Raw genomic sequence first — 12,677 nt, 5'->3', positions numbered from 1 at the left:
ATGCAGCCTCAGCCTCTATAAAGTGATGGGATTACTGACAGGTGTGTGCCACCTCACCCAGCCACTTAAAAGTTTTAAAAGAAAAAAGGAAAAAAAAGAGTTTTCCTCTTTAGGAAAGTTCAAAGACCTTATGACCTCAGGCTTCTCCGCAGAGGCATCTTTCTTGAAAGTCAATTAACATAGATTCCTCCACAAAACACCAAAGCAGGGGGAAAATAACACAGGTCTACTATCTTTAAAAAGGTGGTTTTAGGAGCAAATAAAAAATATACAAAGTACCATGAAGATACTATGTTAAATGATGCAACAGAGAAGCAATTGCCAAGTAGCCACTGGAAAAATCAACTGAATCCCCAACTCCAACTTCCTCAACTCTTAGGCCTCAGCTCCGCAGCTATTCAGTACAAATTTAGAAAACCTGTCTACTGCAGGCTGAGACAGCTATCATTCTTTAAATTTGCCCCGCTCCGACAACTATCTCGAGTCTTCTACCCAGTCCCCGAGTCTTCTAGCCAGTCCCCGCATCATGAAACCCCACCTTATGGCCTGAAATTCTGACTTGGTTATTAGGTAGGCCTTCAACAAAGATACAGGCAATGTAAATGAAAAATTAAAACCACAGTAAGTACCCTCAAGCTGGACTCTATGTAATCACCAGGTTACTTTGTGGAGACAGGAATCGCAGTGGACAAAATGAATTTGTAGTTGTATCATCCCAGCATGTCACAATCTTAAATTTGTAATTCTTCCGCAATAAATATCATTGAAAATAATTCAAACACTTTAAACTTGAAAATTATTAAGCTAAAAAACTCTTAAAGCAGTGTGTTCTTCTCCACAGTATAACATTTATGCTTCCTGTGGGCTGTGAAGAAACCTAAGGAGCTTCCTTATGAATGAAGTGCAAGTTCACAGTGTGTGACATGCTGGTACTTTTTACAAAAAAAAAAAAAAAAAGATACACTACGGACCATTTATTGTTTCAGTAAAAAAAAAAAAAAAAGGCAAAACAAACTTGTTTTACAAATGGATCCCTTAAAGTAAATACTCAAAGCAACAATTAAAAAATTTGATTTCAATCATATACAAATTTGATTTCAATCATGGCAAACTTTTTACATTACTATCTTGAGCCATAAACTCCAATTTGCTAACTTCCTATTACCCTTCTAACAGGAATAAAAGATACCAGAAGCCGGTAACCTGGCTTCTACATCCAAGAGCTAATAAAACCAGACTGAATTTCAGCTGGGTGCCAGGGTCCTGAATCACTGTTTTCTGTTCACCTCCCTCACTGAATAATAAAGGAAGATGAAAAAAGTCCTTGTACACATCAAGGGCTTAGGGCAGGGCCTGCCAGACACTAGTCCCCATTAATAAAACCCCAGGCACAGCAAGCCATCTCCACGCTAGAGAAAGCACAAGCCCACAGCCGGACCCTCGCTCCTCCGAGGGCTGAGGCCCTGCTCAGCCGCTGGCCCCACGGCCCCCTTCCCACCCGGGCAGAGCTGCACCTCAGAAGGTGGGAAGTGAATCCCCCCGCACCCCTGCAGGTCTCATGGGCTCTCACATCTTCAGGCACCAGGCTCCAGGACAAAAGCCCAGGGAGGGAACAGTAACCCATTCTGCATTTTCTCTCTCCTCCTTAGGTGGGCTCCTTGCTTTCAGCATTAAAGACATTCTAAAGTCCTGCTTTAAAAAAGAAAGGAAAGGAAATTTCTTTGACTCCACCTCCAGGACAGTCCTATCTTTTGCCTCCATTTCAAGGACACAGGTTTAAAGCGGTTTCCCCAGGCTGCGTCCCGGTGCTCACCTCCCACTCCCTTCTTCAGCTTGGCTTGAGGCGCACCACGAGCGAGGCTGTTGGTGTGTAAGTCACCACTGATTTCCTTCTTGCTCCTTTCCACCACTTTCTGGTCCTTCCCAGCTCCTGGGCTGCTGTTCACAGCTACCTCTGAAAAACTTCCCCGAAGCCTCGGACACCGTGTCCTTCCCTTCCCCAGGATCCTGGGCGGATTTATCTGTCTCTGGAAACTCCCCAAATGGTCTTTATCACAGCCCACTCGTCAGGCCCTTTCTTCTCTTCCTCAGATTCTTAGCGGGTGTGTTCTTCCACTCACAGGGCTTCAGGGTGGAAGAGGATCATATCTCTGTCCCTATTTGTCCCAAGCTGTTCTGGTTTAGGCCTGTTTTCCCAGGATAACTATTCATTGCACACCTCTGCCCTCAAGAGCTCCAGTTTGGCTAAAGACGGGTCCTTCGCCTTATCAGTACCCTTTGTATGCAGTTGACTCAGAATTGAGGCCTAAGGCACAGTCCCAGAGTGGTGGCCCTGGGGCCAGACCCTAGGGCTGGATCTCTTGCTCTGCTGCTACCTAGCCTCAGAGAACCTGGGCTGATAAAGTAGCTGCCCTGCCCCAGAGACCTGGCAACAGAACAAGCAGAAAATTACTATGGACTTCTTAACAAGTGAGGGTTAAATGAATGAATTTTGTAAAGTCATTCACATGATGCCACCCCATTTTTGAAGTGCTCAATGAACTCAGCCATTATCTTTTCCTCTGGCCCAGGTCTGTCTGCTGAGTTCAGACTTATTCAGGTTCTTTGGGGGTGGGGAGTGGGGAGAAACAATCTTTGTGGGCCTCTAAAACTTCAAATTCTCTATAGACACTCCTTGATCCTCCCTTCCAATGGTGGCTGAATTCCTAAGATAATTCTTTCAACCTCTGAACTTCTTCCTAAAGGTAAATATTGATTATCGATGGGAGTTCAAGCAGCATATTGTCACAGTGGGCTTTTGGAGAGTTGCTTTTTAATTTTGTTTGGAACAGAGGCTGGAGATATTTAACTGAGTGGAAATAAACTGCTTTTGAAATGCTTGAGTCATTTTTATTTTTCATGTTGTTTCCACTCTATCTGATAAATCAGAATCCTTCAACAATTGGCAGAATATAGATTAGTTCAACCGTTTCTTGATGATTGTATTAAAATCTGTATATATGTATGTATTTTAAAAATACACTTTTGGAATGTGAATATTGCAGTTTATTTTGAGATGAGCACAATGTTCAGCTTCATTTGTTTTAGATCACATGGTTAATTTAAAAAATCTTCCATAAATTTATCTTAATCCTTAAAAAATTTGCCTTACTTGGACTAAAACAATGTTTCCAAACCAGGAGTGGTGGCACGCGCCTGGCATCCCAATTACTTCTGTTGAGTGAGGAAGATGGAGGGCTCCAGGCCAAGACCCCATCTCAAAAAAAAAAAAAAAAAAAATCTGAAATGTCATAGTTTTGTTTTTTTTTAATAATGTTTATTGGGAATTGAATTATTGATTGCTTTTTTCCCCTTTCAGTGTCATTCTATTGTTGCTCCATTTTTCTCTGATGAGTAAGCCACTACTATCCATATCTTTGTCCTCCTATGTTTGTTGTATGTTTTTCTCAGTGCTTTTAAGTCTTTTTTTTTTATTACTGATTTGAGCTCCTGGATTGTGAACTCCCTTTGATAGTTTTTTCCTGTTCCTTCTGCTTGGGGCTTGCTATGCTTCTTATATCAATGGGTTTATAGTGTCAGGTAAAAGAGCCTATAACCAAGACCATACCAGACCACAACAAGCCTTTATTGCAGGGACCATCTGCCTGGCTGTCTCTAAACAAAGGAGAGACAAAAGCTGAAATGTCATAGTTTTAATCTTATGTTTTCTCACATAAAACTTTATTGTGTCGGTTTTAAAATTTTGTATTCATTTGACATTCTATAGGCTTTTAAAACACAAGATGATTTTTCATCTCCAAGTCTATGGATATGGATGCCTGTATAGTACTGGTGGTGAACCTATGGCATGAGTGTTGTTCTTCTTTTAAGGGAAAAGATGTGAATGTATGAGTTCTTTTTCTAAACCAAAAGCTCAGTATTCAGGTTTAAGTTTGGCACTTGTCCGTAAAAGGTTCACCATCACTACTCTACAGCGTTTGTATGAACCTAGAGGTTTTTCCCCTCATCTTTCTGTCCCTTTCTCTTACTGAAGTTCTGTTCCTTAATTCCCACTTTTTAAATCTCCCCTGGTACTGAGGACTAAACCGAGGGATGCTCTACCACTAAGCTACATCCCTAGCTCTTTTTATTTTATTTAGATATAGGGTCTCATAACTTGCTCACTAACTTGCTCATTAACTGGCCTTAAACTTGTGATCCTCCAGCCTCAGCCTGCTAAGTACCTGGGATTATAGGCATGTGATTTCAGCAGTGCCTTGGCCAATATAGGACAAAAGGAGGAAAACAGAAGTATGAGCTCAATAGGACAGGATTATTTCAGAACAAAACTGAGAGGGACCACCCTAGCAATGGGACTAGATCCAGGGCCTGAGCACAGGATATGAGGTTTTTTATAGGGTCCTGAGCATAAAAAAATGGGGGTGGGAGAGCTGTGGAAGAGAAGGTCAAAATGGGGCTGTGAGGGGAAGCGTTGAGAGAAAAGGAGTTGTGGCTAGCTTCTGGAGCTCAGTGTTGAGAAATGCAGGGTGTGGTGGTTGTCTGCCAGGAGCAGGGCGCAAGACTGGTGGAGTCACAGGGTGCAGCTGTGCTGACTGGGCCTTACTAACCCACGATGTTACATCTTTAGCAGGTGTGCAGGTGTAGAAGCGCAGTGGAAAGGACAAGGCTTAAAGCGGCCTCTGGTCAGCCTAGGGTGGCAGTGGTCGGACTCCTTCAGCCAAGACCCACTTTTTTGTTGTTTTTGACACAAGGTCTTGCTATGTAGTTCAGGCTGGCCTGGAACTCATGGCAATCCTCCTGCCTCAGCCTCTGGATTGCTGAGATTATAGGTGTGCACCACCACACCTGGCTACACCCACTTTTTTGTGTGTGTGTTGTACAGGGGTTCAAATTTAGGACTTTGCGCTTGCAAGGCAGGCAACAGGGCCACTGAGCAACATCCCTGGCCCCAACACCCACTTTTTAAAAGGCAGTTCTTTCAGGTAAGCTTTCCTAGTATGGAGACAGGAAAAAAAATCCTTCCCCTGATGATGTAACACTTGCTTTTGTTTTGTACTGTAATTAGCACACAGCGCTCTTCCATCCCAGCAGGCCCTACTCTGATGGCAGAAGTGAGTCCACTCATCCTTGTACCCCTCACCAGCGTGTGCCTGGTAATAGCATTCTTGGAGTACCGACTTTGTGCAGCTTTTCAGTCCTCATAACCTAGCAGGGCAGGACTACTGTTACCTCCATTTTATAGATGAGTAAATTGAGGCAGGGAGCGATTATGTGAACTGCTTGTGGTTGCCCAGCTTGTCAATGTCCAAAAAGGTCAACAAGTAAATCTTTGGATTGATCAGATAAGCTTAAAGTTTGCTTTGTTTCTATAGGAGGAAATATGGCTCCAGCAGCTAAGCTTCTAACCTCAGCTGTAAATTTGAAATTAGGAGGAAAAATAACCCTGTTTTTGGAGACAAGGTCTCACTGTAGTCCAGGCTGGTCTCAAACTTGTGACAATCCTCCTCCCTCAGCCTCCTAAGTGCTGGGATTAGAGGCATGCACTACCACACCCAGCTAAAAGTAATCTTATGCAGAAAGAAATATTTGCATTTTTTCCCTTACTATTCTTGCTTGAAAAACAGTTATAGATAGTGTGGTGGCACACGCCTGTAATCCCAACAACGCTCTGGGAGGCTGAGGCAGGAGAATCACAAGTTTGAGGGATTTACTGAGATCCTGTCTCAAAATAAAAAATAAAAAGAGCTGAGGATGTAGCTCAGTACAAAGGGCTTGGGCTCAATCCCCAGTACTGTCAAAAAAAAAAAAAAAAGACATGAAGAAAAACAGTTGTGTTTTGTGTGTTGCTTTTAATTTTTCCATGAGGAACAAAGCATTAGTGCGGTTTTCATTACTTGGATTGTCGGTGAAAAACCCTGCGCTGCACTGAAGCTGTAAGTGTGCTTCAAGATGTTTTACTCTCGGGGTGACTGCTTGAGATTCTCACCAGTGGGTGAAGAAGGGTGACTGGGGAGCCAACGGTCACTGGTTGCTTTTCACCAGTCGTCAGGTTCGCTTCTGAAGACTGTCTCCAGGTCTGGCCACAAAGATCCACTTAATCTGTGGCAGGGACACAAGGCTGAGTCAGCAGGCTGGATTTCTGCCACCTCCCTGCTCACTTATCTCTGTGTTCCTTTAAATGGGACAACTCGCCCCTGTGCTTCATGGAGATTACACAAAACAGATTTTCACACGGGTATTAGTTATTCTGGTGGTGTTGGTCTCAATACTGTACTATCTGAATCCAATGAGCAATGATGTTTCTATGGAAGAAACGTTTTGAACTTAAAAATGGGGTCCTAGGGGCTGAGAGTGTAGCTGAGTGGCAGAGTACACGCTTAGCATGTGGAAGCCCTGGGTTTGATCCCCAACACCAAAACAAGGATTCCAAGGGCCCTCTCCATCTGCTTGGACCCCAACCCACGCTATTCCGCAGGAGATGTAGAAGCCCTGGGTTTGCCCTGTGGGTGGTGGTACTAAGTACTGGCTGGGTTTCATGCTTTGTGCTTCCCAACAGAAGGAAGAAGAGTCGGGGTGAGGAGGCTGAAAAAAGCAAACATCCTAACTCCTGCGCACACAGACTTCCCCAGGCCTTGGCTCCCACCCTGCCATGCCAGGAGAGGACTTCAGCCAGCCCCTCTGTGGCCATGTCCAGCAAGCTCTTGGCCTCTCCTTGTCCTCCAGGTCCCAAAGACAAGTCCACAGCTCAGGACGGGATGCTTTGGCATGAGCCGTAGAAATCAAATGAAACACTGCAAACTCCACACATGTTCACTGCTCCTGTTCAGACTCACCTAATAATGCAAGGTGGGTGTGGTGGTAAAGGGAGCTTTCCAGTGAAATGAAATATTTAACTGAGTATTTAGCAACACTAATGCAGTAGGAGCATTTAGTTTGTCTTCCAACAGTATTTAAGTGCTTTACTTGCTAATTTATTTATTCCTCTTAAGAACCCTAAGAAAACCTGTAACTCAGCACTCAGTAGCCGAGGCAGGAGGACGGCAGAGTTTGAGGCCAGCCTGGAATGCACGAGACCCTGTCTCAAAAAAATGAAAAAGGACCCTAAGAAATGGGTACTTTATTTTTCTCCATTTTGCACACTGCAAAATTGAACTGCAGTAGTAATCTTCCCAAGGTCACCTGGAAGTCAAATCCAATGCCAAGCCTTTGAGGTCAACCACAACACAACAGACAACAGACACTTCCCATCCTTCCTCCAGTTCAAAACTAAATTGGCTGCTTTTTAAAAATTTAATTGGCTGTTTTCTGCACTGACTGTTTTTAGAAATTTAGTAGTTTATCAACCATTAATACTTTATTATTACCAAGGAACAGCTGACTCTAGGGCTGTAAATTAGGGAGGGCTGGAGTGGGTATGGACAGTGATTCTACCTAAAGAGCCCACAAAATGAGGATTCCGAAAAAGGTCAGAAATCCAAAATTAATGCTTAAAAGAAAATGGGAAAACTGGAAAGTACTTACCCATTGAAGTAACTGGTGATTTTAAAATGTGTCTTTCAGTTGGCGCTAGATCTCTTCCCTAGATAGAGTCCCTTCTCCGTTGAGGTCCTGAGCCGCTCAGGGGCTGGGATCCAGGGTAAATGTGTTCACCCCTGGGTGGTGCTGAGTCTGGGGAGATGATGCCATTTCCGGTGGTATCTGGGGCAAATGACAGGAGCCAGTGGTTGCTTTCTTTTTTTAAGAAGTGGAAGAATGACTCAAGTGTCAACACTTTGGCGTATGAGAAAACATGAAGCAATAAGTGAATACAAAAGACAGAATCTTTCTGAAATTTGGCTCTGAACTTTTCTCCACAGTTTGAATGTAACTCATTTTGACTCACTTTTTTTTTTTTTTTTTCTTTTAACAATGCAGCTCCTCGACCCTTATTCTCAGTGATGCATTGTTGGCAGGGGGAAGGAGGAAGTGGGAAAGGAAAAAGAAGCGGGGAGGCGGTAGGAGAAGAGAAGTCTCCTCATGCTGGCTGGTATTTAGCAGCAGTGCCCTTCATGTTAGCAATGCGCTAAGGGTTACAGACTGCTTTCAAATCCCATCACTTGACCCTTGCTTGTACAGCCCTGGTGGTGGAGGCACAGCCTGTCCAAAGCTACAGGAAAATATAGGTCTGAAGCCACGCCGAAAAAAACAGGCCCGAGCTAAGGGCCCTGGTGAACAAATCTCTTCTGCTTCCTTCCGGGTGACCCACTGAAATGGGCCTCTGGTTGAAGGTAAACAGAGGCCTTTGCTTTTTGTCTGGAATGATACATTTTGTGAGAGGAACATTATCACCTCCCCTATAAATACCAAGATGAAAGAGGCAGGAAATGAATCAGAAAAAAAAAATGAGGAAGTGAGGCTTTAAAAACAGCCTTTCTCAAAAACAGTGAATCTTGTGCAGGTGTTTTAAACACTTTAGGATAGAGCATTTCTCCATTACACTGATATTTTTCCCTGGTTAGTGCTGGGGATTGAACCCAGGGTCTTGAACCCAGGGCCTTGCATATGCTATGTAAGCCATTTACCATTTACCTCTGAGCCTCCATTATATTAAATGATTTAAAATAACTAAGGAACAAGACTAACAGAGTCCAGAACAGTCCTGAATTACATCCCTGCATACTTTTTCTTTTTTTACTACTGTTACAAATGGCACGAGAGACTACTCGCACACAACGGTTCTATGTGAGAAAAAGGCTGGATCTATTTCTGTCTGGGTGTGGACAGGGCTGAGATTCTGAATGATTTTAGCCACTGGTTGGAGAAGAAGCAAAGTTCTTATAGGGTGTGGAGACGGGGTTATAATCCTAAGGAATCTGGGATGGAATGTTGAGGTCAAAGTTTTGTTGTGCCCAGATTACGAAGTCCCAAAGACCACCAGGAGGCCGTTTCCGATGTAAGCACAAGAGGGTCATTTATTCAAGCTTAAGCAGGGACTCTCAATTGTCACCGACACAGCAGATCAAGATTGAGAGCCCCGAGTTCCAAATTAGCAGGGTTTTTATTGAGATTACAGCAAGCTTCAGTCATTAGCAGCCATATGATTGGTTAACATTTAGCAAGTATGAAGTGTAGAATTTTGATTGGCTAGGCTCATTGGGGGTTGAAGGCGATTACGTATAGGTTTTTACAAGAAAAATGGGGACAAAGGTTAGTGGTCTACTGTCACGTACTGATGGTCAGCAGACATCTTGACTCATGGTCATGACCACCTTGTGTGGATAGTCAGCACGTTAACAGATTGTCCTATAGATAGTGGGCCCGGGACACTTGTTTCTAGGGCAAACAGATGGCTGAGTAATGAGTTTAGGAATCTTGAGTTACAGATCATGTCTTTTGTCCCAGATCAAGCACAAATTTGAGAGAACAAAGGAGACTGCTCCATTTTGGACAAAATGGAGTCATTCTGGTCCCACAGTTTCAAGGTCGATCAGTGCAGGTGTGCATACAATACTGGACTCTTCCGCACTGGGGAGACTGTATATCCTGTCGTAAATTTTCTTCATGGCCATCCATTCTGTTTACTCCGAGTAGCATGGTCCTTTTGTTGTTTGTTGAGGGCTGTGTGTTTGCTCAGAGGATCTCACTTGAGAGTATGACAGCATGACAACTACTAGCTGTTTAAGTAAGCTGGCCTATAAAGTGACATAGTTATCTTTCCTTTAGAAATATTATTTTCCTTTACATTATCAACTACCTATTGCATGCTGTTAAAATGAATTTCACATTGTTTTTATCCTCTTGACTATAGGCATCAATCAAGTAATTTGGCATTTTTTTCCCATGAATTTTTATAGTCATTACCATGTCTCTAGGCAGGGCTTTAATGTAGAATTGCTAACTTTAGTATTTTAAAATTCAGGCTAGTGTATCCCATATGGAAAATCTGCCATTATTTGATCCTTGCAATTCTGTAAATGTCTTGTAAATCTTCCCAGGGATTTAGGTTCCAGCTACTCCAAGCATCATGAGAATAAAAGAACAAACCAGAGGAGGATGACTAAAATTTCTATAATTGTTACAAGGCGAGAGAACAGAAAAGCTGTAATAATGCAAATGATAATCATGTTTATACTCTTTAAATTTAAAATGAAGTTGTTTGACATCAAGCAACAGATTTTCAATTGATTTTCTGGCTTCTGAGAAATTCTTATATATATATGTAGATGGTGATTTTGCTATTCTGGCTATCACTGTTATTCTGGCTCCCATTCACATCCCAAAGTTTGGTGAATTGTCTTTTTTTCTTATCATACTTGATGTTTTCCTAAAGGAAAATGACAATTTACAAATGTTTTGTGCCTAAAATATACTTTCTTGATTTCCTTTTTTTTTTTTTTTGGTACCGGGGATCGAACTCAGGTCCTTGAGCTTGCGCAGCAGGCAGCAAAACCACTGAGCTAAATCCCCGGCTAAAATATACTTTCTTACAAAGATCTCCTTTCCAAAAGTAAAACAAGCGCTGTTATTTTCACTCTGCAGATGGTGAAGCTAAGGTGTTGAGGAGCCAGGTCAGGTGTCCCCTGGACAGGGTGAGGCAGGCACTTGGAGCTGCCCATGCAACTGCACATTTAGTCACTTCTGCTGCCTCCTCAGTGGGGGGCCAGACAGGGTACACTGTCATCATTGTCATTCTTAAGTTATTTTTGTTAACCTTTAGAAAGTAATTTATGCACATGACACAAAATTTCAAAGGGTACAAGAGAGGCATGAGTGAAAGGTAGACCCTGCCCTTTCCCAAACTCTTCCATTTCTCTTCTAGAAGCAATACCATCTGCCACTGGTTTCTTGTCTATTGTGCCAGAAATATTCCTTACAAATATTCCATCTCTCTCTGAAATACTGTATTCTCCTTTCTTAAAAATCGACTATCTCTTTATTAAAAGCAATTGCCTGGGTAAGGTATGAATAACACCTAGAGGTATTCTTTGAGGTAGTTCTTTGGTAAACTGATAATCTAGATTGTTCCAAACTTGCCATATCTTAAATGGTATAGAAAACCTGTTCCTCAGAGCAGAGTGGACATGAGTCAGCAAAGCTGGCCCCGCAGTGTTGCCATGCTGTTACTGACCTAGGTCTGTGGTCCCCAGCAGCCCATCTGGGGAGAAAATCCACAGACTTTGCTACGGATGTTTGACATGATAACACAGGACTCTGGCCCACAGTAGCTTATCTGGAGAACACACAGACTGTACTGTGCACGTGTGCTATGGTGACTGCACATCCACTGATGGTGTGGACTGAAGACAAAGGTATGAGTCTGTGAAATTACTAGACTTTGAGATCCTCTCTGGCTTTTGAACAAGCAGACTTGGGTTTGAAACCTGACTCAGTAACTTCTGGCTGCATGACCTTGGCAGTCACTTAATTCTTCTGTGACTCTATCTTCTCATTTGTAAAACCTTGATAATAATAACCAATGTATAGAGGTAAGGGTTAAATGAGAAACCCAGGGTGCTGTGTCCATAGGAGTGTATAATAAAAGATCTCGACGCTGTTAACCATGGCTCATCTATTCTCTTTCATTCAGTAAATAATTATGATAAACATTGTCCTAGGTACTAGGGATAAAGCAATGGATAAAACATTTTTAAGATCCTTGGCCTTAGAAAGTCTACATTTAAGTTGGAAAGGCAGGCAAAAAAATGAGTAAAATAATATATTGGATAAAAGCAGAGGAATGTTAGCACTGGACAGGGAGGGTACAGGTGTTGTGAGTTGGTATTTTAAGTAGAGTGGTGTGGAAAAGGGTTCTAGGGAGGACAGCATTTAATCAAAATCCTGAGGGAGAGGATAGAGTGAACAAAGTATGGTGAAATCTAGGGGGTTCCATGAATGAGAAACAGGAGAGAGGCAAGTCTGACCAGGTTGGAGTGAATAAGAGGAAATGGAGCCAGAGAAGAAAGGGGAACAGATTGTAGACCACTGAAGAGACTTGGGCTTTTCCTTTGGGAGCCATTGTGAAGGCTTTGAGCAGAAAAGTGACATCATCTCACTAATTCTAACCTGCTCACTCTTGCTCCGTTGAGAATAAGACTATGGCGAAGGGTAGAAGCAGAGAGATCAGCGAGGAGGTTGCTGAATATTGCAGAGTTGCAGCTTGGACCAGAGTGGTATTAGCCAAGGAATCAAAAGTAACATGATTCTGGATATAATTTGAAAGTAGAGGCAATAGAATTTGCCTCTGGAGAGGGGTGACTTATGAGAAAGGAAGAGGAGACAAGAATGAGGTTTTGGTCTGAGCAATAGGGAGAAAAATGGTACCATTTACTGAGATGGAGAAAATTTGAGAGAAACAGATATGGAGGGTGAGGATCAAGTGTTTGATTCTGGGCTTATTAGTTTTGACATTCTTTTTACACATCTCAACTAAATGGGGAGATGTTAAATGGAGACAACAGTTTGGTTCAGATGCCAATGGAGAAGGTAAAGCTGGTGAAGAAAGGAGGTACAGGAATCGGGCCCTAAGGCAGTCTGAAGGAATCCCATAGCTGCCATTCTGAGTGATCAGAGATCATGTTAAATCCCCTGCCCCCTGCAGCCTTGTATACCTGCTAGAAATGTATAATCATAGGCTGGTAAGACCCAGTAACCAGTAACCATGGCTGCAATCCTTAACTCCTATCATTATTCAGCCCTGC

The 12,677-nt window shown here is 42.8% G+C and overlaps 1 protein-coding gene and 1 pseudogene across 7 annotated transcripts in view; both read right to left on the bottom strand.

The window, feature by feature from the left end:
• The window catches only part of LOC147821502 (acyl-CoA-binding domain-containing protein 5-like), an 82,688-nt pseudogene extending 75,004 nt beyond the window's left edge, over positions 1–7,684 (bottom strand). The window contains exon 1 of the transcript XR_015446894.1: positions 7,522–7,684. The product of XR_015446894.1 is annotated as an acyl-CoA-binding domain-containing protein 5-like (transcript). The remainder of the gene's footprint in view (positions 1–7,521) is intronic.
• The window catches only part of Pced1b (PC-esterase domain containing 1B), a 35,261-nt gene extending 27,569 nt beyond the window's left edge, over positions 1–7,692 (bottom strand). For 2 of the 6 annotated variants that reach the window (XM_021243120.2, XM_004863141.4), the window contains exons 1-2: positions 7,522–7,692; positions 5,987–6,099 (exon numbers count right to left, since the gene is read on the bottom strand). The gene's annotated coding sequence lies outside the window, so the exon portion shown is untranslated. Of the gene's footprint in view, positions 1–1,813; positions 6,100–6,643; positions 6,834–7,521 lie in introns of all 6 variants that reach the window. The other 4 variants (XM_021243124.2, XR_015446895.1, XM_004863145.4 and 1 more) reach the window with 4 other exon arrangements.
• Between the last annotated feature and the right edge of the window lie 4,985 nt (positions 7,693–12,677).

Source organism: Heterocephalus glaber, unplaced genomic scaffold (genome assembly GCF_053883595.1).
Source record: "Heterocephalus glaber isolate CG9 unplaced genomic scaffold, H.glaber_assembly_v1.0 deba00001733, whole genome shotgun sequence".
In the NCBI taxonomy this organism is placed as follows: domain Eukaryota; kingdom Metazoa; phylum Chordata; class Mammalia; order Rodentia; family Bathyergidae; genus Heterocephalus; species Heterocephalus glaber.
This window is presented reverse-complemented; position numbering and strand designations above follow the sequence as displayed.